This window comes from Lissotriton vulgaris, chromosome 2_2, assembly GCF_964263255.1.
Source record: "Lissotriton vulgaris chromosome 2_2, aLisVul1.2, whole genome shotgun sequence".
NCBI lineage: Eukaryota > Metazoa > Chordata > Amphibia > Caudata > Salamandridae > Lissotriton > Lissotriton vulgaris.
Window position 1 is genome coordinate 241,984,773 of NC_141688.1, and position 26,647 is coordinate 242,011,419.

Sequence of the window (26,647 nt, forward strand, 5' to 3'; positions counted from 1 at the left end):
AGGCTCCATCTGAAGAAGACTTGTGACTCCGGACTGCGGCTGAAAGAAGAAAACTCACACAAGGACTCCTGCTAGAACTGCTCGACAAAGGTGTGAGGATGGTGTCCTATTTACATGCTTCAGTAAAACAAAAAGCAGCAGGACTCCTCACTCCAAGAGGGCCCAGGTGACCACAGAGGACTGTGCCCTGCAAGAGACTTGACGGAAGAGAGCGTTGGTGCCCAGGAGCCTGCTCTGCGGAGCAAGGGGCTGCATTACTGTCCAGAAAGACTTTTCCTAGCAAATGGAAGCCAAGAGCCTGATTTAGAGCTTGGTTGAGAGAATACTCCACCTCAAACGTGTACACTGTCCGCCAGACTGACAGTCCACTCTCCTGACACAGATCAAATGTGAAAGGAAAGTTGGAAAAGCAAATGTTTCTAACCACTATTGGCATCAAAAGAACCGTTTGTTCTGATAGCAGACATGATGGCGTTCCACAGCTTGAATGCACTCCAGGAAAAAGAATGCTTAAGAGTTGTTGTCTTTCTATATGTAGTGTCCCAGAGTGGGAAAACGGGTTAATGACAGTAAGCCTGAGTGTATGGTGCCTTAATTGGGTGCCTTGTCATTGATAACAAGGTTGATTTAATTTGAGAATCTGTGGTAGGAAGACAATGCCATGTGGAGAGGACTCTTTCATATACAGATCACTGTCATCAACATAAAGGCTTTACACATATATCATCAGTCAAACATTATAACGCCATTCAATGGAAGAAAAGCTCCCTCAAGGCTGTTAAATATTACGTTGTCTCAATCCTTGACTCAATAAGTCCTTGATACCAATATAATTGACCAGATTATCATTAACAAAACAGAAATGACCATGAAGAACATCCACAGCACCAAAAAAAGAACCAACATCCAACTCACCTCTTCAAAACATTCCAAACTGCACCATATTACAATGCCCACATGCCCAGACTTTGTGCTCATACTTGCAGCGTTCAAAAACACAGTGTTTGTGCTTGGCCGCATCCCATCCATTATCATGAAAATTCTCACTAGGCAAACACTTACACCCCTGCTAAATTAAATCAGTGCCTACTTTGCTCAAGGTGTTTATTCCAGTACACTCAAAGCCAGAGAAAATTCCACTACTGAAGCAAGCCAATGTCTCCTGCAAACACCTGAAGAAGTCCCAGACAATCACACACCTACCCTTCCTGTGAAAAACTAAGAAAGCAGTCACAATCCAACTAAAAAACTGGATAAAAACAACCCCATCGTTCATAATTACAACCAGGCTGCACAAGGTGCAGTGGCACAAAGACCCTAACAATTCATGCTGTATATGATGCACTTGGCAGATGAGAGCAGCCCTTGTCTTCAAGCCCTACGGGACTCTCCACAGCATTGCACCCAGACAACCATCCAACCCTACAAAAAATCCTGTTTAATCACTGTGAGCACAACTAAGAAAGAAACGGCAGGTCTTGCATGAAGTGTTCATGAACTGTTCTTTTATTTTCTTTGATCAAAAACTTTAAGCCAACACATGTTTCATCAGGCTCTTTCGCCTAGTCTTCTTTAGGGATAGGGAAACGTATACAATGTGTATCACAGATACATTTGTCCAATATTTCCAAAAGTCACATAACCATGACCAGAAACCCCATAGTGATTCTATCTCCAAGATCCACACATAAAGTACTTCAGACACCATATGTGTATATATGCATTTGTTTGTGCAACAACATTTTATACATTATTAGTGAAAGTAAATTTCTGTCTTATATGTGTGTCACATTAAGCTGAATTTCAATCTCATTTATTGCCTCAGTAAAACATCTGGGGCCCATCCATTATGTGAGAGAGGTCCCAGAAATAATAGCACTAAAAAGTGTCCACACCTTATCCATTAATTAACGCATTGGAAAAGGCGTACCCTTTAGTTATGATGCACACAGGTAGTCATACCGACCATTAAAAGTCAAAATTCCTTCCTTAGTATCATTGTTATCCATAAGTCATAGATTTTTCACTGCGGTAATAACGCTATTGATGCCTATATAATGCTACAGAGTAGTAGGAGACCCAAGTTCATAATATGGCTACATCTTAGAAATATAACAACATACTGCATGCTCTGATGGAGCAAGGATTCGCACGTAAAGCGACTTGCTCACATTCAAGAACCTCGATAACCTATAATAGAATTAACCAATCTGTTTCGTCATTAATATTGCACCTTCACACTACAAGCGGGTGTCCCAGAGACGCTTGCCTATGTGTCTATTAATCATAATAAGGCTTGCATATTACAGAATCGCTGCTTCGCAGAAATCCAGTCTGTGCATGCGTCGGTCATACCCATGTGATGTGACGCACTCGCAGTTCTGGAGGGATTTTTTCACTCATGCACATTACAGCTAAAATGGCCGCTTTGTCTTTAACATGCTCTCCGCTTGCCAATGCTGCTTTTGCACATCTATCTATTTCTGCCTAAAACCCTAATGCTATAGATATTATAAAGTAAGGGGTATAGTGCAGCTTATCATGGTGTACAGTGTATTTATTTTTTCTGTGTTTCTAATTTGTTTTCGCTTACTTTTCATGTACCGCGTATCTGTGGGCCTGGGAGTGGGGAGCCTCTCCATCTTAGAAGCCTCTCCATCTTAGAAGTCTGACAGGGACTCACCACGTGACATGAGAAATGAAGTCTTGCTGGCTGCCGAAGTTGAGATGCTCCTGGGAACCTGTTCTCTTGCCTGGGAGAAGACTTCGATTTGTACCTAAATTGTATCGAGTTATATGATAATGTTTGTGAGCTCCATTGTCTTTCCTACACATATGCCCTGGAAACCGGAATGTAAGGGGTGGGTACAAAATTTGAATATTAAATATGGGAACCCAAAATTTTAGGTGGTGACAATGACCTAACCATCTCTCCTGACCAATCCTAAGTTGGGGATCCTGTTGCATGCAACATTTGTGGGTGGTCTGGGGACCCGCTAAGGGTATATCTAGCCTAGTTTTAGCTAGAGAAATTGTCCGACTTGTCCGAGTAGCTGACCTGTCACCGACCCTACGAACTCTATAGGTGATTGATACAGAGAGCTGCGGAGCACACTGTCCGAAATTTCCACAAACTCCAAGGGGTGAAAATAGTCTTAAGTGCTGGCGAAGCACTTTGCTGGGAGATTCGAGAACCCAATCGGGGTTACTGGCGGATTCCGTGCAGAGAGGGAGTAGCGCAGGAGTTGCATCCGAAGCTGCAGGTGTTTTTCGTGCCCTTTGGTGAGCCCAGTCCTGACCCAAATCCTGAGGGGTATCCTGTCCTGATTGTCCGTGAGCTGTACCTGCTCACCTACTGGCATCCCAAGTCCTTGAGGGTCCTTGTCCTCGCCTTTTTCCCAAACTGACCCGTGGCCAGGGTTAGGCCTCATTCCCGTCCTAGGTAAATATAATTGTGGGTGTCCATCTTTCTCTTCTCCTTCCTTCTTTTCTTTTTAATAAAGCATCCTTGCCCATGGTATTTCTCACTGTCCTCTCCAAAAATTTATATGCAAACTGTTTAATTACTTATGTTCCAATTTTTCCCTTCCTGTAGGGCATATTAAAACTGTTTTACTTAATTAGTGTGATCTAATTTTACTTATGTTTAAAATCCAGGTTTGAATTAGCAGATAGACTTAGATCAGCTCGAATCACTTGTAGGTCTTTAGCAATTCACCGACTAATGTGTTTTAAACTTACCTACCCTAGTATAAGCCTAAAACTGAATAGCATGCTCCCTGTTACCCTTACCCAATAGTATTTTTTCCACTCGCACTCAATGGTGCTTGCCCTCATTCATAGCTACATCATAGTTCTAATCCTGATTATTGATGTTTTGATCTGTATTAGTTTTATCCTCTTGTCATTCTGAATTTTCACTTACTATATAAAAAACCTTTAAAAACCTCCAGGTGTCCGTGGTCATTATAAAATTATCAAAGTGTTGTTGAATGTACAAAGTATTAAGGATCATCTTATCTCTTGTCCACTGCTAGCTCCCGATGTGGTAAGTCAGGTACACAGGTAATAGTGTTAAAGAAAACACATAGAATTACTGATGGTGGTGTGTAAACTCGCCCGATTCACAAAAAAACTGTCATAAACACGTCATGGGCCCAAGTGCGTGAAATCTGGTAAATCTAAGAGTCGGGCGACCTGCGCGCTCTATCAGTAATTTTCTGGTAGCAGATAGATGGTTAGGACTAGTTAAGATAGGTAGATAAGATAGTTAGTAACTGTGAAAAAATAAAAATGTGCTGCTAAAATTTATTGCTGCTAAAATAAGTTTGTTATTGCATTTAAATGTTACGAAAAGTTTGAAAATATATATTTTTTTAAATGCTGCTATATTGTTGCATGTAATTAACATAACTGTTCGTGATTGTTTCTTGTTGTGGGAATCCCCGTGGAAATAAAATAGCAAGTGGTGAGTAGAATCCACTTGGCTGTGAGGTCACTGGCTAGGAGGGAGATTAGTGCATGGTTAGACAGAACTGGAAGCGCTGATTTCCTGAATTAATTATTGAATAAATGATAGCTACAGGTACCCTGTTGAAAGTCCCGTCGTGATATCAGTTAGTAATGGTCACGTGCAGTAGGAGTAAAAGGTTCTTTGTAGCTTGCGTGATAGCAGAGGAGTCCACTGGTGAAAGTTTGGCTTAGTATATATCCCGAAAAGAAGTGGATGAGTCAAAGGAGTAGCAGGTTCTCTAATGCTTGTGTGAGAGGATAGGCAGAAGATATCTATCCGTAGTGAATGAAAAGTAGACAGAAGTGGTTTACTTGCAGTAAAAGAAAAACCCTTGTTCTTTTTAAAACCCTCAAGCACAGTGGCGAAAGTTATACGTTGTTAACTAAACTGAGCACTTGCACTTTAAGAAAAATTCAAAATTTCCGTTTCCTTGTGAAGGAGGGAGTCAGTCGCAGGGCTGCACTGACGTCACTCCGTGCCACGCTGGTATTGGTTGAGCCACCGGGTGTGTAACGAAGCCAGAATTGTAAGGGAGGGGTGAGCGCCGAAGAGTGAGACCGCGTATCACGAAGAGGCAGCGCACCCATTGGTCAAGAGCATTGTGCAACCTTGGTGCTGATTGGTTGCCGTGAATTGAAAGACGCGCTAGCACATAAGTAAACAAAATTAATCAATCCGAGCTTGAAGATAGTTTGGAGAGGTGTATGTGGTATACTGATTTTTTACCTAATCCGAAAAATCTAGGTTTTCATAAAGAGCAGATGTTAAGAGGTAGACCTTACAATATGTACGGAGGAGAGAGAAAATTGACCCTTGCAGAAAAGATTAAGATTTATTTCAAGAAAGACAAGCCCATTAGAACTAGGGAGGGTGTGATTATTCCACCACCAAATACTCCTCATCCTTTATGATGTTTGATAAAGGGTATCATACCTGTGTGTGGTTGGAAAATTGGGTAAAGTACACTGAAGATGACGGAGTCCTAGCATTTCCCCTCGATGGTACCTTTAATGGTAGAATCCTGTTTAACTTGAGGACCCGTATGAATGAATTACACCCCGACCCAGATTAACGCAGTATGAAGCTTTAGAGGAATGGGAGATTGAGGCTCTAGAGCGAGACAGACCCCGAATGGATAAGGGAGTGAACAAATGGTATCCAAAATTACAGTGGGAAACAAAAGAGCAAAAGATGAAGCAGTGGAGACAAAATATGATGGTTGAGGGACTATTTCCGATTTTCGGGGTAACTGAACAAGGGGGAGGAAAAAGGGTAGAGAAAACTCGACATTTAATGGCCATGGGGGATTCCGAGGATGAATACCTGGAGGATTTGTTAATGAAAAATCCACCTCCTTATGCTGAAGAGTCTGGGTCCCTAAGCTCAAAAAATCCATTTTTTCGACATCCTAGAAGTAGAAGGGCCAGCGAGACAGATATAGCTGGTACTGGTAGCAAACCCAGTAATAGTGACTAGTTTTGCAGATCTGGTACAGCAGTCCCAAATTACCGACCTTTTAGTGAAGACAGACCAGGGTTAGCAATCCCAACTGCCCCGAGTATATACCCTCCTTTATTACCCCAAGTGATGCATGACAACTCGACGGAAAGGGTTTTGCATGAACGAGAAAGAGAGGCACTGATTAAACAGCGAAATGAGCTGATTCAGACCACAGCTCAGATAAATCCCAGTCCTGACTCCCTAACAATCCCAGTGACTATTGGTCCTGTGGTTCCTCTTTATGGAGATAGACAGGCTAGTCCAAGCACCCCAGTCATTACACCCATTGTAGCCCCACCAAGAAAAGAACCGCTCATAGTAGATGATCAGGCAAGTGAATGTGAATCTGAAATTTCTCTAATGGATCTGCGCATAAGGGAACCCGGAACTAGTGTACCGCGGTAAGGGCATCAGACCAAGGCAAAGGAAGTCCTAATTGGAACAGCTTCAGGGACTCGGAGTGCCACCGTAGTGACTCCGGAGGAACTAGATCGATGAACCCGAGAAATAGAAAAGGAACTCCCCAACCCAGACCTTTAGATATCTACAGACTAAGGATAGAAATGGAGGAACTAATGGCTGGGAATGTGGGATTAGACAGATTAAATACTCTTAATGAGGAAGAGTTGCTGTTTATCAGCAAAAGCCTTACCCGGAACACCAGAGTGCTCCATGAAAAATTAATGGACACAGCCACGGATATGGGAATAGATGTTAGTAGATCCAAAGTATTACAGAAACCCTATAGAGACGAATTCTCCGACAAGGATTTAGAGAACATGAATGTGTCAGGGAAGAAGATACAGATAAAGGAATTGCTGAACATACTGCAGAAATGGGGAGATCTAGATAAATGTAAAGCCAGGTGGGCAAAGAAAAAGGAAGACAGTAAGGCCAAACCAAAGACTTCCGAATATGTGTTAAAAGAAGTGGGCAAGGCAGAAAGTCTGTATCCCATGAGAGAAGTACCGGGTGGGAAATATGTACATGTCCCTTGGTCCCGACAGGATATTGTGTCATTTACCAATGATTTCCCAAAATTACGAGAGAAACCAGTGGAGTGGTATAGGCAGGTTGAACGATTCGTGAAAGTTCAAAAGTGTCTCCTGAAGGACCTGGATGGGTTCTTTGACATTGTAGTCCCTGTAGACTTATGGACAGAATGCAAGATTGCAGTTGATTGGCCCAGTGAAGAATATGAGAGAGACTCCAGAACCGGAGCTCCTTCACCAGATGTAATGAGAAAGTATGATACGGTCATACAATACCTAAAAGAGAAAGTACCAGCAAAGGAAATCGATTGGACCCGAATAGATAGAACTACCCAAAATCGTGATGAAACAGTGCACTCCTACTATGAAAGACTATTGCAGGTATTCAAGACCTACAGTGGAATCGATAATATTGAAATGAAGGATATGACCCATTTCATTTATCGATTCGTGTTGGATTTGAGGCCTGAAATATTCCAGTGGATTAGAGACAATAAAATCTGTTGGCAGGGAAAACCCATAGATGAGGTCCTTAAGTACACTAAGTACTGTGAAGATGAATTGGAGAACAAAGAAAAGCCCTGAAAGAAAAAGTGATGTGGCCACAAGTAAAATTGGCTGAACAACAAGAGAAACAGTTAAGTAAAATGAATAACAATACTCAAAACACTAATTCTGGGGGAGGAGGGAAGCCCCGAGTAAAGATGAGTAAAGAAGATGCTAAGAAAAAGTTCCCCTGCCACGGGTGCAGTCAGATAGGGCACTGGAGAGACGAGTGTCCACATTTGCAGGCTGGTAATGCCCCCATAAATGGTCTAAATCCACAGGTGCAGAAAGAGGGGCCACGAAAGAATCAGCAACAGGTAAACCAGCATCCATTGCCTCGAGCTCCTAGACCTAATTACAAGAATCAGGCTGGGAAGGAGGGGATGAGAGAAATGCAGCAACTTCACAATTCCTGTTAAATGATACATTCCTCTGTGATGAACCATACTGACGGGGCCTGAGGGGGGAGGACGAGGAGTGAGTGCTTGGCGCCTCCTTACCGGTAGACCAGACAGGGCCATACATTGAAGGAAAGGTTGAAGGAAATGACGTCACCTTTCTGTTGGACACTAGTGCTACCCGTTCTACTGTAAGAACAGTGGACGTTCCAAACCTACCCCTCTCGGGAGAAGCTTTCCAAGTAGTAGGCGTATCAAATCAGATAATTAGTACTCCAGTAACTGAACCAATGGAGATTTCTATAGGGAACTTTAAAGAGATGCACAGATTTGTTGTCTGTGACTCTAGTCCAGTGAATCTACTGGGACGTGATTTGTTGTCCAAAATGAACTGTACCATCTTTTGTACACCAAAAGGCGTCGAAATTCAGACCCCAGATGAAGATGGCCTGTACAAACTAATGTTGCTAAGGCCCGATACAGCAATCAAGACTCTGACAATACAGGACTTACCGGAAGAGCTTCAACAAAAGGTGATACCAGAGGTGTGGGATTTCACCGGGAGAGATGTAGGATTAATGGCAAATGTGGACCCAGTTAAAATAGCCATTAAGACCAATGCTACCTACCCGAAAACAAGACAGTATAAAATGAGTGCAGAAGTGAAAGCTGGAGTTGCAAATGAAGTAAACAGGTTACTAGAGGCAAACATAATACAGGAAGTAATGAGCAGTCCTTGTAATTCACCCATAATTGGAATTAAAAAACCTAGCGGAAAGTACCGAGTAGTGCAGGACCTGCGAAAGGTAAACCAGATTGTTGTACCTTGCTGTCCTATTGTGCCGAACCCTGCAGTGATCTTGTACCAGATTCCATGGAATGCGGAAGGGTTTACGGTTATTGACTTATGTCACGCATTCTTTTCCATCCCATTGCATCTAGACAGCAAATTTCTTTTCTCTTTTGAGTTCGACAGTCATGTCTACGTCTGGAATCGCGTCCCCCAGGGGTACACAGAAAGTCCTTCGATTTTCAATCAGATTTTAAAAAGATGCCTTGAATCCCTGGTCCTGCCAAAAGAGTCAGTGTTGGTCCAGTACATAGATGACCTTCTGGTGGCGTCTAAAAGTCGAAACGACTGTGTCACTGATACCATTGCCTTATTGAATCATCTAGGCAAGGGAGGACATAAAGTATCTCCTGACAAATTGCAGTTCTGTAAAAACTCAGTGAAATATATGGGGCACCAGATAGAAAAGGGTATCCGACGGGTTACTTCAGAAAGGATTAGAATAATTTGTGATATGGAGTTACCTAGAACCCAGAAGGTACTCAGAATGTTCCTAGGAGTTGTAGGATACTGCAGACAGTAGATTGTGGGATTTGCTGTTTTTGCCAAACCATTGATAAAAATGACCAAGGAAGGAGTAGATGATCCTGTTAGTTGGGATGACAAAAGTATGACAGCTTGGATAAAATTACGACACTGTCTGTGTTCAGCTCCTGCATTGGGAATGCCAGATTATTCCAAGAACTTTGAATTGTTCTGTGATACACGAGACAATTGTGCACTCTCAGTCCTAACACAAGAGCATGGTCTGACCAGATGTCCAGTGGCTTACTTTTCGGCTACTCTAGTGCCAGTGGCTGCTGGATTACCTGGATGTCTGAAAGCAGTAGCTGCCACTTGCACTAGTCTAGAACAAAGTGAAAACATTGTCATGGGACATCCTGTAACAGTATATGTTCCACATTCAGTTTGATTCTGCTGACCCGAACTAAGACTCAGTATCTCACACCTAGTCGGCTGACTAAGTATGAGAGAATTCTTATTGGTGCAGAGAATGTGATAATTTGCCGATGTAATATTTTGAACCCTGCAACCTTGTTACCCATCATCCAAAATGCAGAAGTGGAGGGTGAAATTGAACATAACTGCATTGACTTAACTGAGTTTAGCACCAAACCACGACCTGATATAAAAGAAATAGCCTTACCTGTAGAGGACCTTGTGATGATTGTGGATGGCTCCTGCTTAAGACATGAGGATGGAGGGTTGAGTGCTGCCTATGCCGTAGTCACACTGGAAATGACCCTAGAAGCATCCTACTGAAGGTAAATAAAATCTGCCCAAGTAGCCGAATTAATTGCATTGGCAAGAGCTTGTAAGCAAGGGAAAAATAAGAGAGTAACCATATACACTGACAGTCAATATGGTTACGGGGTCGTTCATGACTTCGGCCAGCTATGGTTGCAAAGAGAATTCATGACTTCCTCAGGTACCCCTATCAGAAATGGAAAAGTGGTCCAAAACCTACTGGAAGCAATCCAGTTACCCAAAGAATTGGCGGTGGTCAAATGTGCTGCTCACAAATCTGGTAACGACGATGTGACATCCGGAAATCGATATGCTGACCAAATTGCCCAATATTGTGCCCGATACAAAATGTCCCTAAAAATTAAATTGTGGGGAAGCGGAAACAGCTGCCAACTTATGGTGTTTGAGAATGTATCTACTTGGAGGGAACTGAAAGAGTTGCAGCAGGCAGCAGAGGAGGAGGAAAAGCAAAGATGGGAGACAGATGGATGTCAGCCTAGGGGCAGGGATGGTGATATGGTTGATAAAACGTGTATGCCTGTATTACCAGACAGCATGGTTGCTCCAATGGCCAGAATAATACATGGAGACACACATATTGGGAGGGAGTCGATGTGCTGTATGTTCCATGAAGTATTTTACAACTCAAAGTTCAGAAACATTGCGGAGATGCTTTGCCAAAGGTGCTTGGTTTGTCAGCAATTTAACCCAGGGAAAAGAACCGTAGTAGACCAAAGTACGATTGGAAAGGCAGAAGGTCCCTTCGTGAGACTACAAGCAGACTTTATTCAGTTACCCATGTGTAAAGGATATAGGTATGTCTTAGTTATAGTCTGCCTGTTCTCAAGGTGGGTGGAGGCCTAACCAGCAAAGAAAAATGATGCCATTACTGTAGCCAAATTGTTACTAAGGGAACTAATACCTAGGTATGGATTTCCAGAGACAATTGAAACAGACAGAAGTGGACATTTTGCCAACGAAATCCTAGTAGAGCTCTATAAAGCATTCAAGATTGAGCCAAAACTGCACTGTGCATATCATCCAGAGGCTTCTGGAATAGTTGAACAGGTGAATGGCACTATAAAATCAAGATTGGCAAAAATGTGTAACTCTACAAATTGAACTGGATAGAAGCTTTACCCCTTGTCCTGATGGGATTGCGAAAGCATTCCAAACCGAAAGACAGGCTTGAGCCCCCATGAAGTACTAATGGGAAGAGTGGTGTGACAGGCATGGGTACCTGGACACAAACTGCTAAGTATTTCTGATGATTTGGTACTAGAATACTGCAAGCTGCTGGGTGACCAAGTGCGTTCTATCTCTCACCAGATTAGGGAGGACGCTGTCGAATGGCCAACAACTCCAGCCCATAAACTGAAACCTGGGGATTGGGTTGTGTTAAAGAAACACACCCGGAAGAGTTGCCTTGGACCAAAGTGGGGAAAACCGAGGCAAGTGATCCTTGTGACTACAACTGCCGTGAAGTGCGCAGGCGTGCCAAAGTGGATCCATGCCAGCCATACCAAGAGGGTAACCGGAGAAGAAGCGACTGAAGCTGAAGGTGGTGCAGCTGAGGAGACTCCAGACGAGGGTCCGGATCTAGCTGATGTCATACTACCGAGCACCAGTCAAGACGAATGGTTCCCAGCAGACGATCTGATGCTTGATCCAATAAGAACCAGAAAGTATTCCTACCTAGACAGAGAGTGGGATAGTGAGGATGAGACAGGAGTAGAAGGAGAAGATCAGGTTATCGAGATTACATCAGACCTGATCAGGAGGTAGGTCAAGTAGGGACAGACCAAGTCATCAACACTCCTCCAAAGACTCCCGAAACTGAAAAGGGACAGAGAGTAATTAGGGCTAAAGTTCATGCGGAAGAAAATCAAAGGTTCGTAGTGCATGAACAGGAACAGATAGACATAGACGAACGTGTTCAGGAAGCAGAGCCAGAAACAGTTGAAAATCAAAGACAAATCCAAAGTATACCTGAACAAGGCCAGCTTAGAAACCAGGCAGAAGAAACTGAAGAAAGACCTGGGACTAGTCAGACAGGAAGGGAGAAAAATACTGTCAAAGTAACAGTGCCACAAACGAACGAAAATAAAAGGGCTCGTGAAGAGGGGCAAACTACAGTGACACCTAAAAGACTGAAGAAGAAAAGTGAACCCAGATACATAAAAATACTGAAACTAAGATTAAAAACAGTAGAAGAAAAGATAGAAGACTAAAAAAGAGCTGCTAGTGAAAGACAGAGAACAGGAACTCAGCAAAACAGACGCAGTACCAGAATAAAAAGACAAAACAAAAATTATCGAAGTCCTGAATGGACCTACTTGGTGTTGGAAGAAATTGATGATCCTGAAATAAGCAGTAAAAGCGACCAAAATTCGATTGCTGATCTGAGTCCTGAAGAAGAAGACCCAACTTGAAAGTGAAACTGCGTAAGCCTCTTGTGTTGAGAAACAAAGAGGGGTTGGAAAGCCACCTGTGAGCTAAAATATCTGATTCAAATGTGAATGGAAGACCTAGAGGGAATTGTTGTAAAACTTGCTGTAAAATATGCTTATGTAGTGTAGCAATAGTAATAGTGATATGGATAGGACTAACAGTCTTTATACCGTTTATGATAAGTAAAGATACTAACTTGTACCCTACTAAATCAATGACGCCAGACACAGAAGTTGTACAAACTGAAGAAACACCACGAAGTGTAGAAAGACGTGAGAATTCAGTTAGCCTGAAACAAACCAGACCTGAATTAGAAGCATTCGATGAGGAAGGACTACATTTTCACAGAATCAAAAACAGAACACATTTAAATGTCTTTGCAAACCTTTTAGTGCATTATGTAGAAGCTATGGAAATAGAAGATTGTTATGTTTGCATGAAGCTACCTACTTCTGTAGCTGAAGGGGTGACCTATCACCATTTACCTCTGACTTATGGAATTTCCTGTAGTATATTAGCAAGCTTATTTTATAGAAGCACCTTACAGTACTACTACTCAAACACTGACGTAATCTTTTCTGAACTTCCTATTCGGGAAAACCTGAACATTGTACATGTTAGAAGCGAAGTGACTCGTTACATGGGAGAATACTTTCTGACTATAGGAGACATAGATTTAAATGAAGCCCGCAGAGATAATTTTACTTGTTCATTACATGAGCAAGAGAAAAAATTTTGAAAATGGCAGAAAAGAGAAGGGAGAGTTTCCAAAGAAAGGCAAATGATAAGAGACAGAAAACCCCTAAATGGGCTGAAAACATGGAAAGCACCTCAAATGGCGAAGCTAACTCTGCACTGTTGCTGGACTTTGAACGGAAAGGGAAACTCTGTCTTCATAGAGAAAAGACTAGTTATTATAACAATGTATTCATCAGTTCCAGTGAATGCGATCATAATTACAAGGTAATTGGAGGTTGGGTTTTAAAAATGGGTCGGAACCTGTGTTTCCCGGAATTTATTATATATGTGGAAACAAGGCTTATTTCAAATTGCCGGATCACTGGTATGGAAGCTGCTATTTTGGCATTTTCTTCCCAAAAATATACCATTTGAACAACGCCGCTGGAAGCAATGAAAATACTAATGGTTTAGTACGTAGTAGACGTGAAAGTGTAGGAGAACTTATAGGTGATATATTTAGTGCACTGATACCTGGAGTGGGAGTGGTGCTGAATACTCACCGTATTTGCAAATTATCTACAGTAGTGGATAGGTTATCAACTGACACTACTGCTGGATTCCTGCTGGTCAATACTGAAATGGTTGCGAACAGATCCATGGTTTTACAGAACCGACTTGCTCTTGATACCTTATTGGCAAAAGAGGGCGGAGTCTGCAGGATGCTGAAGGCGCAACATTGTTGCACTTACATTCCTGATAAAAGCGTAGAAATAAAGAAATATGTGCGAAACATAACTAATTTGGAAAAGTAACTCAAACCACTGGAGGTTGATAGTGCCTGGAAGAGACTGACTGATGGTCTCTCCTCTGTAGGTAGTTGGTTTTCTAACATAGGTCGAAGTCTCGTTGGGAAAATACTGATGCCAATAGCCGGAATACGTTTGATTGTGTTTATTATAATGATTTGCTGTAAATGTCAAAAATGCAGAAAGAAGTACACAGTAAATAAGAGGGGAGTGAAACGGAATGTTGATGAGCTGGAATTAGAGGAATTAAGGAACCAGATATACAAAAAGGCTAAGAGTTTCCATCCTAATAAGGATGCTGAGAAGAGGCTCAACAACAAATTTGTCGAGATTGAAATGAGTGAAATGTGAGAAAGAAAGTTGGCATCTGTTTCCATTAATAGTGATGATAGTAAATATCATCAAAGAGGGGACTGATGGAGTAAGGATTCGCACGTAAAGCGACTTACTCACATTCAAGAACCTCGATAACCTATAATAGAATTAACCAATCTGTTTCGTCATTAATATTGCACCTTCACACTACACGCGGGTGTCCCAGAGACGCTTGCCTATGTGTCTATTAATCATAATAAGGCTTGCATATTACAGAATCGCTGCTTCGCAGAAATCCAGTCTGCGTATGCGTCGGTCATACCCATGTGATGTGACGCACTCGCAGTCCTGGAGGGATTTTTTCACTCATGCGCATTATAGCTAAAATGGCCGCTTTGTCTTTAACATGCTCTCCGCTTGCCAATGCTGCTTTTGCACATCTATCTATTTCTGCCTGAAACCCTAATGCTATAGATATTATAAAGTAAGGGGTATAGTGTAGCTTATCATGGTGTACAGTCTATTCATTTTTTCTGTGTTTCTAATTTTTTTCCGCTTACTTTTCATGTACCGCGTGGGCCTGGGAGTGGGGAGCCTCTCCATCTTAGAAGTCTAACAGGGACTCACCACGTGACATGAGAAATGAAATCTTGCAACAGTGGAACTCAGCCAGCTGGCTGCCAAAGCTGATATGCTCCTGGGAACCTGTTCTCTTGCCTGGGAGAAGTCTCCGACTTGTACCTAAATTGTATCGAGTTATATGATAATGTTTGTGAGCTCCATTGTCTTTCCTACACGTATGCCCTGGGAACCGGAATGTAAGGGGTGGGTACGAAATTTGAATATTAAATATGGGAACCCAAAATTTTAGGTGGTGACAATGACCTAACCATCTCTCCTGACCAATCCTAAGTTGGGGATCCTGTCACTTGCAACATTTGTGGGTTGTCTGGGGACCCGCAAAGGGTATATCTAGCCTAGTTTTAGCTAGAGAAATTGTCCGACTTGTCCGAGTAGCTGACCTGTCTCCGACCCCACGAACTCTATAGGTGATTGATACAGAGAGCTGTGGAGCACTCTGTCCGAAATTTCCACAAACTCCAAGGGGCGGAAATAGTCTTAAGTGCTGGCGAAGGTCTTTGCTGGGAGATTCGAGAACCCAATCGGGGTTACTGGCGGATTCCGTGCAGAGAGGGAGTAGCGCAGGCGTTGCATCCGAACCTGCAGGTGTTGGTCATGCCCTTTGGTAAGCCCAGTCCTGACCCAATTCCTGAGGGGTATCCTGTCCTGATTGTCCATGAGCTGTACTTGCTCAACTACTGGCATCCCAAGTCCTTGAGGGTCCTTGTCCTCGCCTTTTTCCCAAACTGACCCGTGGCCAGGGTTAGTCCTCATTCCTGTTCTAGGTAAATATAATTGTGGGTGTCCGTCTTTCTCTTCTCCTTCCTTCTTTTCTTTTTGATAAAGCATCCTTGCCCATGGTATTTCTCACTGTCCTCTCCAAAGATTTATATGCAAACTGTTTGATTAGCTATGTTCCAATTTTCCCGTTCCTGTAGGGCACATTGAAACTGTTTTACTTAATTAGTGTGATCTAATTTTACTTATGTTTAAAATAACTAAGATCAGTTCGAATCACTTGTAGGTCTTTAAACTTATAGTTGGTGGTAAATAATGAATCCTTAAAGCAAAGAAGCACTCTTCAAAGTGCTTCCTACATGTCTTGTACAGATTCAATAAATACCGAATCGGTAAATGATGATTGTGTAAATACCGACCAAATCCGTAAATTGGTCACCTACATCAGGAAAGCCTATTACCGGTCTGTAACAGCCAAAAATTGTTAATTTCGGCCGTTACCGACCGGTAATAGCCTTCCTACATCTGGCCGTTAGAACTTTAATAACATAAATTTACAGAGTGAGCAATTGAAATACATCTTGTTTCCTGAAAGCTTTTCTTTCTCCGAACAAAACTTTATGGAGTCGCTTAACATCATTGTCATAGACAGTACAGGTAACAAAGACTATGACATGATCACAGCTTTACACCCCACGTGACCGCGTAGTTTTAACCACAGTCGGAAAAAAAAACCTGAATTTGTAAGCTTTCGAGACGGAAGACGCTGGAAGATTAAAAAAGAATATAGAAAGGTATGTTCTCAGTGTAGATCGTTGTCGAGCGTTAGGCTGGCAATGTACAGCCTTGTGTGGCGAGCTCACACCGGCATCCTCATTGCAAAGTATCAACCAGTGGTTTATTTGTTCACAATTTTACGAGCCCAAATCACAGCCAAACAAGCATAGCTCGAGTGTTTGCATTTTTATGACACAAGCGGCAAAACAAAAAATATTTGTTCACCCTGTAGATTGCACGCTAGAGGTTAAATTGTATAGGGCGATTGTCTGCCAGTTTGGAACACTAGCGGCATAAAATACAAAAATCGTGATATATATGTGAATGGGTCATATTGTGGGTCGCATGCAAGCCGTAAAACATTTCGGTTACACCGGGCAAATGAGGCTGCCACTGTGCAACAAAATATAAAATAAAGCTAGCATGAGCTAAGCACACTTGCAACATTCCAACAATTTCTTTTTCTTTGAAGGATTGCATCACGATGGAACCCCACCTTCTCCTTTCAAATATTGATGAAGTAAAAAAAAAGGTCATTTTTGCTGAAACACAATCTCAAGCGATTTTTGACATCTATAGACATGATTGAATGACCCCAATTCTTCCTCTCACTCCTCTTGCAGGCCGCTAGATTTGAAGCATCTTTCCATCAGTTGCGTTTTTCACTTCATATTCAAGTGAGTCTTCTGATAACAGTTTCGGAGTATCATGAAAATAAAAACCATTTTCTAAAACATTCCCTTTCTTCTTTAGATCAACCACAGTCCTAAAACAAAGTACTGCCTCCTGACACTTTACCACTTTGGAGCTCCAAAAGTAAATAATTTGGTTAATCCTTTCAAAGAAAACGCAGATTAAGAAGTATGAAACACACGACAAACATGCATACATATGACTGACTTGGATTCATTGCTTCTTGTTCTTTTCCCTACAGCTTTGAAAACAGAACGCATGACACCATACTTAGGATTACCTTTAAAAATTGAGATTGGCTGATCTGAGACCAAGGTAATTCTTAAAAAATTCTTAAAAAATCTAAGAGGATCATTAGGATAGCAGGCGGATTGCCACATCCAGTATTGTGGTGGTGACCTACTTGCTAAAAATCCAACGCCCACATAAAAATTTCCCCCCGCCACATTACCATGGCTGGGGGGACCTCGGCAGACGGAAAGACCGTCCGCCGGTTTTCCTCTAGGTCGACTTGAAAAGCTATTAACATGGTGGCGGTGTCAGGGAGACAGCGCCATCCATATTAGCATTTCTGCGGGGACATGCTTTGCGGCCACGGACAGGCAGGCCGTTCTCACTATTGGGGGCCCGTTGAAGGGTGGTGGGTGCACATGGGGAGTACCATCTGCAGTTCCTTGCACAACATGGCAGGCACCGCGCGGTGTCTGCCACGTTGTGCATGGAACTGCACAACATGCCTTCTTGGGATTGCGGCGGGGGGTGCTGAGAGCACCGCCCGCCCCAATGTCAAAAATGCAGGATGCACCCGCCAGTGTGGCAGGCGAATCCTAACGTCACTAGCAGGACCCCTGCACCAATGGCGGGCGGTTCCATTCCATGAAACGATGGCAGGTGGACAAAATCCACCCGCCATTCTAGTGATGTGGATGCTGCATTTAGTTGTTTTTTTCCAAACAAACTGTTTTGCAAATGATAACACAAGCTATTTTCTTTCTTCTTCTTTTTTATTTTGTCTAATTTTTCTAGCTGTTCCCAGTTCTAGGTCCTGAGAAGAACCCAATAAAGTGACTTCCTAGGTTCAAAACGCATTGAAATAATATGCCCTTTCAAGTGAAAAAACAGACTGTCGGGCCAATCTTCTTTTGCATGTTGGAATGAACGGTTGTCAAAAGATTGCCTAAATTACCTGGTTGCCCTGGACGGTATACTATTTGGTCCTTGCCCAAGTTAAGGTTGTCAAAACACTACTTGTTCAAAGCATCATTATCAATCTTTGGGCTCTGTGTTTTTTTCTTGATTTTTCAGTTTTGTATTTTTTAATTTGGAAGTTTTTGGAATTTGAGCTTGTTTATTCGTTCAAATATGTATAATTTGTTGTCTATGTTTTGTCTCTTGTTGTCCAATAAGTGTGAAGTCTAAATATATGTTAACAATTGTTTATGGATTATATGTGGTTTAGTGTGGTTTATGAAAATATTTGAGTAACCATGTTTTTGTGTTGACCATTCAAAAATTGTTTGTAAGATTGACCGAGAGTTTTTTTATTGATATGAAAAAATAAAAAGAAATTGATTATCCAATCACAACTGAGTTTTACGTGTCATCTAATTGAATTAACTTTGACTGAGCATTAGTATTGGCATTACTTCTGTTTTGATATTGATACTATTGGCCTAGCCTTACTGATTAAGGGGCAAAACCCTCTCTAGTTGAGCATAATCAAAGGCTGTAGCACACAATATACCACCATGCTTGGAAGGAAATAGCAGATAAGTCTTTCCAATTTTTTAATATTTCTTTAAAAGCAACAGCAATTAATAGATCAATAACAGTTGGACAGGTGGACAAGTTCCATTCATAATAAATGACTACCGAGAAATATAGCCCTATCAGAAAAGCGTTAATTGGCATGAAAATATATGATTAAATTGAGAGCATACTTTTAACCAAAACTATGAGTGTGAGGACATGTGAGTAGAGCATGGAATAGATTTGCATAAAAAGCTTTACACAACCAGCAATCAGAGGAGATAGGTGCATTTATGTTATTTAGGGATTTGGATGTTAAAAAGAGTCTAAAGTAAATAGAAAACAGAGTATGAACACTTTTTGCCACTCTAGATGTTTTAGTATTTTAATCCAACTTTTATTTCACATTGAGGTTGAGAATGAGACATTCAAATATTGTTCCTATTGGAGTTCGATTGAAGACTTAGCACTCAAAAGAGGGGATGCATGAAGAGCTCTGTATATTTTCATAGCTGGAAAAGAGGATAAGATAAGACTTGTAGGTTGTGATTTGAAACTTTCATGAGTGCTAGTCGAGGAAAGAGACAGTAACATTTGTGAAATGGTTCCTGTGAGTTGGAGATATTTTGGAGTATAGGATTGTGGTAAATTGAAGCCAGACTAAACCTGCTGAAAAGGCAGCGTAGTATTTCCTTCAACACATTGTTTGACCCATAAGAGACCTTTAGCTCTCCAGGGTTTCCCGAAAACAGTTTTGCCTATGATGGTAATCAACTTATTATATCACATGGATGATTCTAAAATTGTGTCCCTATCATTTTAATAATAGGATGAAAGAGATAAAAACATTTGGCAAATTAAAATGGGGTAATAAAGGAAATTTCGAGTTTCACCCATAAATGAGAAGGATGTGTAATATTGTCTATAACTAAAAGTCTAGATTTATTAAGAAGGAAATCAGTGTGATAAAATTAAACAAAATTGGAATATAATTCCTCCTACCACTTCAACTAGGTGAAACCTAGCAAGATAAATCCAAGGTGTTTTATTGTTCCAGAAGAATATAGAGAATTGAAATAATGCTGTGGAATCCATACAGGTAAATGAGCTAAGTTAAAGCGGATAATAGATACTAAAATCAACTTGATGAGATGTAATTCTTGTGATTACTGAATTTAAATTAACAGATATTGTGTCTTTAATATTTAAGTAAACCATAATCCCACAGGCGATCCATAATCCCACAGGCAATATTAGAGCATTAAAAGTCTTGTTTAAAGTAGAATTTAGTGAGAGCGAGAGTTTCACATTTATCAATGTACTTCACTTAAGAAAGCTTGCAAAGAGGAAGCCGCATTAGATGATACAAACATTAGAATATGATCTGCATATACAGACATTTTAAACAGTTTGTCATCATATGGAAGGCCAGTAATTACTGAATTCTAACATATATTGAGCAAGAAAGGTTCTAAAGCCAAAATAAATAGTAAAGGTGAAAGACAATATCCCTGCCTTACTCCTCTATGCAGTGGAAAGGATTGTGATAGCGACCATTTACAAAAATAGAAGCTGACGGAGAGGATTTTAGTAGAGAAACTAGATTAAGAAAATATGGACCAAAATCAAACCATTTAAGCTTGTGGAAAATGAAAGACCAGCACATACAGTCAAAAGCTTTCTCATAATCTAGAGAAACTGCTGCTAAGGAATGGGCATTTCTATTGGATCTGCTTATCACTTTGAAAACAAGTTGGGTGTTATCTGTTAAGTTTCTGCCTTCACCAAACACTGATTTTTCTTGACCTATCAGTTGTGGTAAGAGTAAATCAAGGCAAAGAGTAATGTGCTTTGCAAAAACGTTATAATCTAATTTAACTAAGGAAATAGGTCTATAACTCTTGCAAAGTTTGAGATCTTTACCTTCCTGTGGGACAAGCCAAATCAAAGCGTCTTTAAATGTCCCATTTTCCAAGGTATTTGTCCTAAAAAATAGAAAAAAATACTTAACAGGATTTTTGACAGGCATGATAAAATTCAGTTATGAATCCATCTGGTCCAGGAGCTTTGACTTACATGAATAACTTCATGGAGAAAAGACTTTCTCAAATAGTGATCTCCATCTCAAGGGGGACAAAATCAACAGAGGAGTTGTGTTCCTGACAGATAGAAGAGAACTAGTGTGAAAGTGAGTTAGAAGAGGGCAGCGCTTCAGGAGTATACAAAGTGGATTTTAGTTTGCCTGGAATATCAGCATCAGTAAGGAGAGGAGTCATTTGCTTGTCAAGAAAGGATTCCACACTAAAACATTTCTTTTGAACCTTGAGATAGTTGGCTAAGAATATGCCTACTTTATTTTGTCCACCATAGTATTTGGCACTAGATTTAAATAAATAAGAAGTGGTATCTTCTGTAGAAAGTGTATAAAAATGTAATTAAGCTTTAAGTAACTGATCAACATGGGATTTTGATTTAGAGGTATAATCGAGATTTTCTAAATGTTTATTATGCTGTAAGAGTTCAGTTAAATTTTGATCATTACGTTTTCCTATTTTAGAAACATATGAAATAACTAAGGGGCATATTATTAAGGGGGTTAATCTCTTCTTTTTTGGCTTTAAAAGCCAAGAAAGCGGAGATAAAATCAACTCCCTATTACCTAGTTGTTGCTAACACCAGTTAGTGACAGCTAGTAGGAGATAGCGACCATTTTGGGCCCCACTTTGCATGTCAGTGATATTTATCGCTAATGACATGCAAAGTGGGCGTGCCATGATGGAAACAGTCGCTAACATCGCTATCTCCTATTACCAACTTTTGGAGATATTCACGCTAAGCGCGAATATCTCCAAAAGCTAACACCTGCCCTGAGCAGTTCTTAGCCATGTTATCGAATGGGAGGTGGATAACATGGCTAAGAGCATTAGCTCGCTAATGCATGAATATCGCAGACTTTTCAGCGATATTCATGCATTGCGGCCGATTTTTATCACATTTGCGATAAACCTTGGTAATACCAAGGTTTATCTGCGATAAAAATCGCTGCAGCTCGGCGATAATTTTTTCACGCTAACCAAGCAATAGCGATAATTATCGCTATTGCTTGGTAATATGCCCCTAAGTCTCTAGCCGTAGTTTTGAATGAATCCCAAAGAAGTTGTGGCGATACATCAGGAATAATATTAAGAATAAAAAATTCCTCATAAAGGTTTCAAAACTTTAAGAAAAAGATGTGTCTAAAGGAAGAGAACTATTATACTGTCTTCTTTAAATACCTTTAGTACAAGGAATAAGATCTAAATCTGCAAGGACTGGAGCATGGTCAGAAATTAAGATGGAGACAATTTCAGAGTTTAAAAGAAGTGAAGATAAGGTTTTAGAGACAAAGAGGTAATCAGTCCTCGACTGAGAAGAATGAACTGGAGAAAAGAATGTGTATTCTCTCAAAGTTGGGTTACAGACACGCCATGCATCCACCAGAGAAAGTATTTGTCACTTTTGTGTTGGAGTATAAATAGCAAAAATAGTTATATAAATGCTATTAATGCGTAGCGTTATAATAATCCATCTCCCCTCTTCATCGCATTCTGGTGAAATTGATTGAATGTTGCATGAACAAAATGGCAGCCACAATGGCACCAGGGAATGGAGCCGAACTGCGCTGCCATATCAGGTGCGAAAAGTAGAGCTGGAGTGAGCAGAGCGTATCACTGGTTCTGTGGGTAAGTGAGACAACGGTCATTTGTAATTAATATGTGACTGGACCATTTTTCTTTAGGAGCACTGCAGCCCTCCGTTCCTGCTTTCAGGGGTACAGTAAGTGAATCACCTCTCCCTTACCCCCACTTCCCTTACAGGTCAAGCAACGCAGCTCCACAACCAAATCCTTTCTTTTACCATTTTCAAAGATCATTGTCATTCCCTTCTACATTTTGGCACTCACTTAAGGTAAATTCTAGGTGCTAATTACTTTATAGCGCACTTTGCCCAAAAGCATCAAAAAGTCGATCATTTTCTAAAAATCTTTTTCTTTATTTTCAACGTTTCCCCCCAACATTAGTACATTATTAGACGGGCCAGACAGATTAGAACTTACATCTGCGTACATTAATTAATTCTTTTTTGAGGTAAGACACTAGTCATTCACTATCTATCACCCTCTCCTGCTCTCCCACTCGTTAGTTTTCATTACCACTTGGCTACACTAATTGGAACTACTGGATACTCAGTCCTATTTGATCAAACTCTAAACTTTCTTTACACTACCAAAGGATATTAAAAGCACCACAAACACGCTCTTCTGGAACGGCCCACAAGACATCAGCCTTCACTCTGTCTCCTAAATCACATCTAATGTTCTTATCACGCTTGCTATGGACTAGTTCACGTTTGCATCACCTTACATACCACGTACTATTACTCTTGCTTTGCACCAGTTCACAGGTGGGCATCACCTTACCTACTATACACTATCACACATGCTTTGCACCTTTTAACATGTGTGCATCACCTTACATACCACGTTCTATCACTCTTGCTTTGCACCAGTTCACAGGTGTGCATCACCTTACCTACTATGCACTATCACGCTTGCTTTGCACTAGTGCACATGGGCTCTTCACCTTACATACCACGTACTATAACTCTTGCTTTGCACCAGTTCACAGGTGTGCATCACCTTACCTACTCTGCACTATCACCCTTGCGTTGCACTAGCGCACATGTGCTCATCACCTTACATACCATGTACTAGCACTCTTGCTTTGCACCACTTCACATGTATTGCAAGAATAATAATACATATGTTATATTATCTTTCTCCTTCTTCTGTGATGTACTAAAATAAAGAATGTAAAATATATTTGTATATGAAAAATTATCACAGGACCTGTTTATCGAAATGTCCACGAGCAAGTGAAGGAATTGTCATAACCTCGGTGCTGGCATCTCCTATATGAATTGACCCAGTCCTTGGTTTGTGAGTGTGGGCGTGAGGGGGGCAGGAATGCTCCTTCCAGGCATCGAGGACTACTTTGATGACGTTATTACAAGGGTCAAGTGGGCTGGGCAACATATTTCAGGTCAGGGTGTGTGTGACAACATCTTTGCTGGGAGGGGCTTCCAGGAACATTTTCATTTCCAGGGTTAAGGGGGGTATGTGCAACTTTTAGTCTCCAGGGCACCTCTGGGCAACAAGGGCACAAAATGTATGGGTTGGGTGCAGCACTGGTAGCACCTCTTGGGGCAGTATCATTTCTGGTAAGGGATTTCTAGATGAGGACCAAATGGTTTGTCACATCCGGCCCCCTGGCACTGGATGTGATGAAGCTTCTCGGTAGTGACGTCCAGGACATTGTACTTGGCACTTTTGAGTTTGATGAAATAATTGCATTATTCTAACACTTACCAGGGTTTAATAGTGTGGAAAGGCCTACACATTTTTTAACGTTACCTGCAGCCAGTTCTACAATATTTGTAATTCGTCTGGAGAGTTTGAGAACTTACTGGCAGAAAGAAACGCAGTCTTGTCTGCTTATCGACAGCTGATGGAGACATTGCTGAACTATCCCGGCATTACCGCTGCAGCTACAGGTAATCACTGGAAATATTTATAATTAGGGCTCCCTGTTTTCCGTTTTTACTGATTTCTACAGATAAATAATAACGGAAAATAGTGTGTTTCCTGTCTGTATTCATTCATTTGAAAAGTTCAAAAATACGGATAATTTATTTTCTTTTGAGTGTTTCTCTTTGCTAAGATTAAAGATTTAGCTGCACATATTGACAGCGCGGGGAGTTACAAAGCTCGATGAACTTTGCTTACACTATGCATATCTCAATATGTATTCGTGCTATTATGCACATTTTTTATGTGGGCTTATTATTTTTGGCTGTGTAATGTGCTAACATTTGACAGGCATCAATGTATCAGTGCATGTTTATCTTTTAAATTCATTTGGAAACATATGAGTTATTGCATCATCTGTTCACAAACCTCAAAATAAATATGGATTAATACCAATAAGATGGACAAAAAGAAATATGGATACATAGAGATGGAAACATTTAAAAAATAAATATCATAAAACCAGGAGCCTTATTTATAATGTATCAGAATGGAGAAAAGGGTTCTTAAACCTTTTCCTTGACATTTTTCACTCTCCAGAAGTGTAAATGTTAAGTTATGTGTATTAGAATAGCAGTCAACTCACCACAGGAGGATATCCTGGCACTGAGCCGCGCCAGGGTTGTGGCTTGGTGAAGAGTTGGTCTTCAGATTCTTGCAGAATTCAAGAGTTGAGGTGGAGGCTCTGATGAGCAGGGACAAAACAATTTGTGTCTGTGATCTGCATCTCATCCATTTGTAGCATGGCCAGCTTAGCGTTTCATCATTCTCAGGTTAGTAAATTGAGACCCATTAGATTGGGTAACTGTAGAGCAGGGGTCTCCAACCTTTTCTGTAACAAGAGTTTCTGATGTTCATTAAAAACCATCTGGAGCTGCTAGTATTATTAGTGTTGTCATAAAGACTACACCAGACAAGGCTGTATAAGTGGGAACTACATGCAAGATGAGTAGCAGTGCAGAGTATCCAGCAGAAAGGTAAAAATGATCTTGTTATTTTCAAATTCCTGTACATGGGGAATACATAACCAATGCCCTTGGCACCAAGGTTATGTTATTAATTATAAGTCTGCCCAAAGCCACATGAGTTATCACTCGAATATCAACTCTAAATATATTTTGGAAACCAAGGGGCATATTACCAAGCCCGCGATAAATGAGATAGCAACTTTTTAAAGTCGCTAACGCATTATATTTAATCGCACTATTACCAATACGTCTCTAACCTGACAAGAAAAAATGCCTCAGCCAGATAGGCAGATCCTCTTTTATATATCCCCCCACCCCCCACATTTGCCTTGTAAGCCCACAGGGCAGAGGGCTAATATATACAAATAGGGCATAGTGCATATTGTAGGTAACGTGGTCTCACAGTTCAATCAATCAATAATCCTTTATTCGTTATTTAAAAACACCATAAAAGTACATATTTATACATGTAAAAGAAACAATTAAATACAATTCATAGACATCACCTGCCCACTACAGAGTTAAGATTAATGATTGACGAGCAATTCATTTAGCATAACCCTCTTGTATTCCTTAGCCTTAAAGCAACCTTAATAAAATGTATAATACAAAACAGCGTTAGAGGATCATTGGCCCTTTGCAAGAATGATAGGGCGACCTTGGCATGTCTAAACTTAGCCTGTTTTAAAATACCTACTAAGAAACTGCCCCTGGGTAATACATAAAATGGACATAATCATACAAAATGAAGGGTGTCCTGCGGAGACCGGTTGTCGCAACCAAGGAGCATCGCCACGTCTATCACAGATGATCGGCACCTCCTGCAGTCCCACACGACTTCAGGACATCTAATCCAGATCCAGTGGAAGGCAATCGCGGGACACTCAGGACGGCGAATCACGCTGAAAATACCACGGACCACGACGATCTCCCCTCAGCCTGTCCCCAAAATGGTGCCTGAATAGGACAAAGCTCCACCAATGCTTGAAAACTACAGAGAGTGACAAGAATCGAAGCGAAGAAGAACGGGCGACTGGCTTCCCCCAGCTAAGAACCGGAGCTACAGGAGGGTAATCACTGCCCAACTGCAATAGCAGCATCACCGACTATCAACTGAGGATCTGGACTTTCACGATCACACCGGTCACCCCCACTGCCTGTCCTCAAAATGGCGC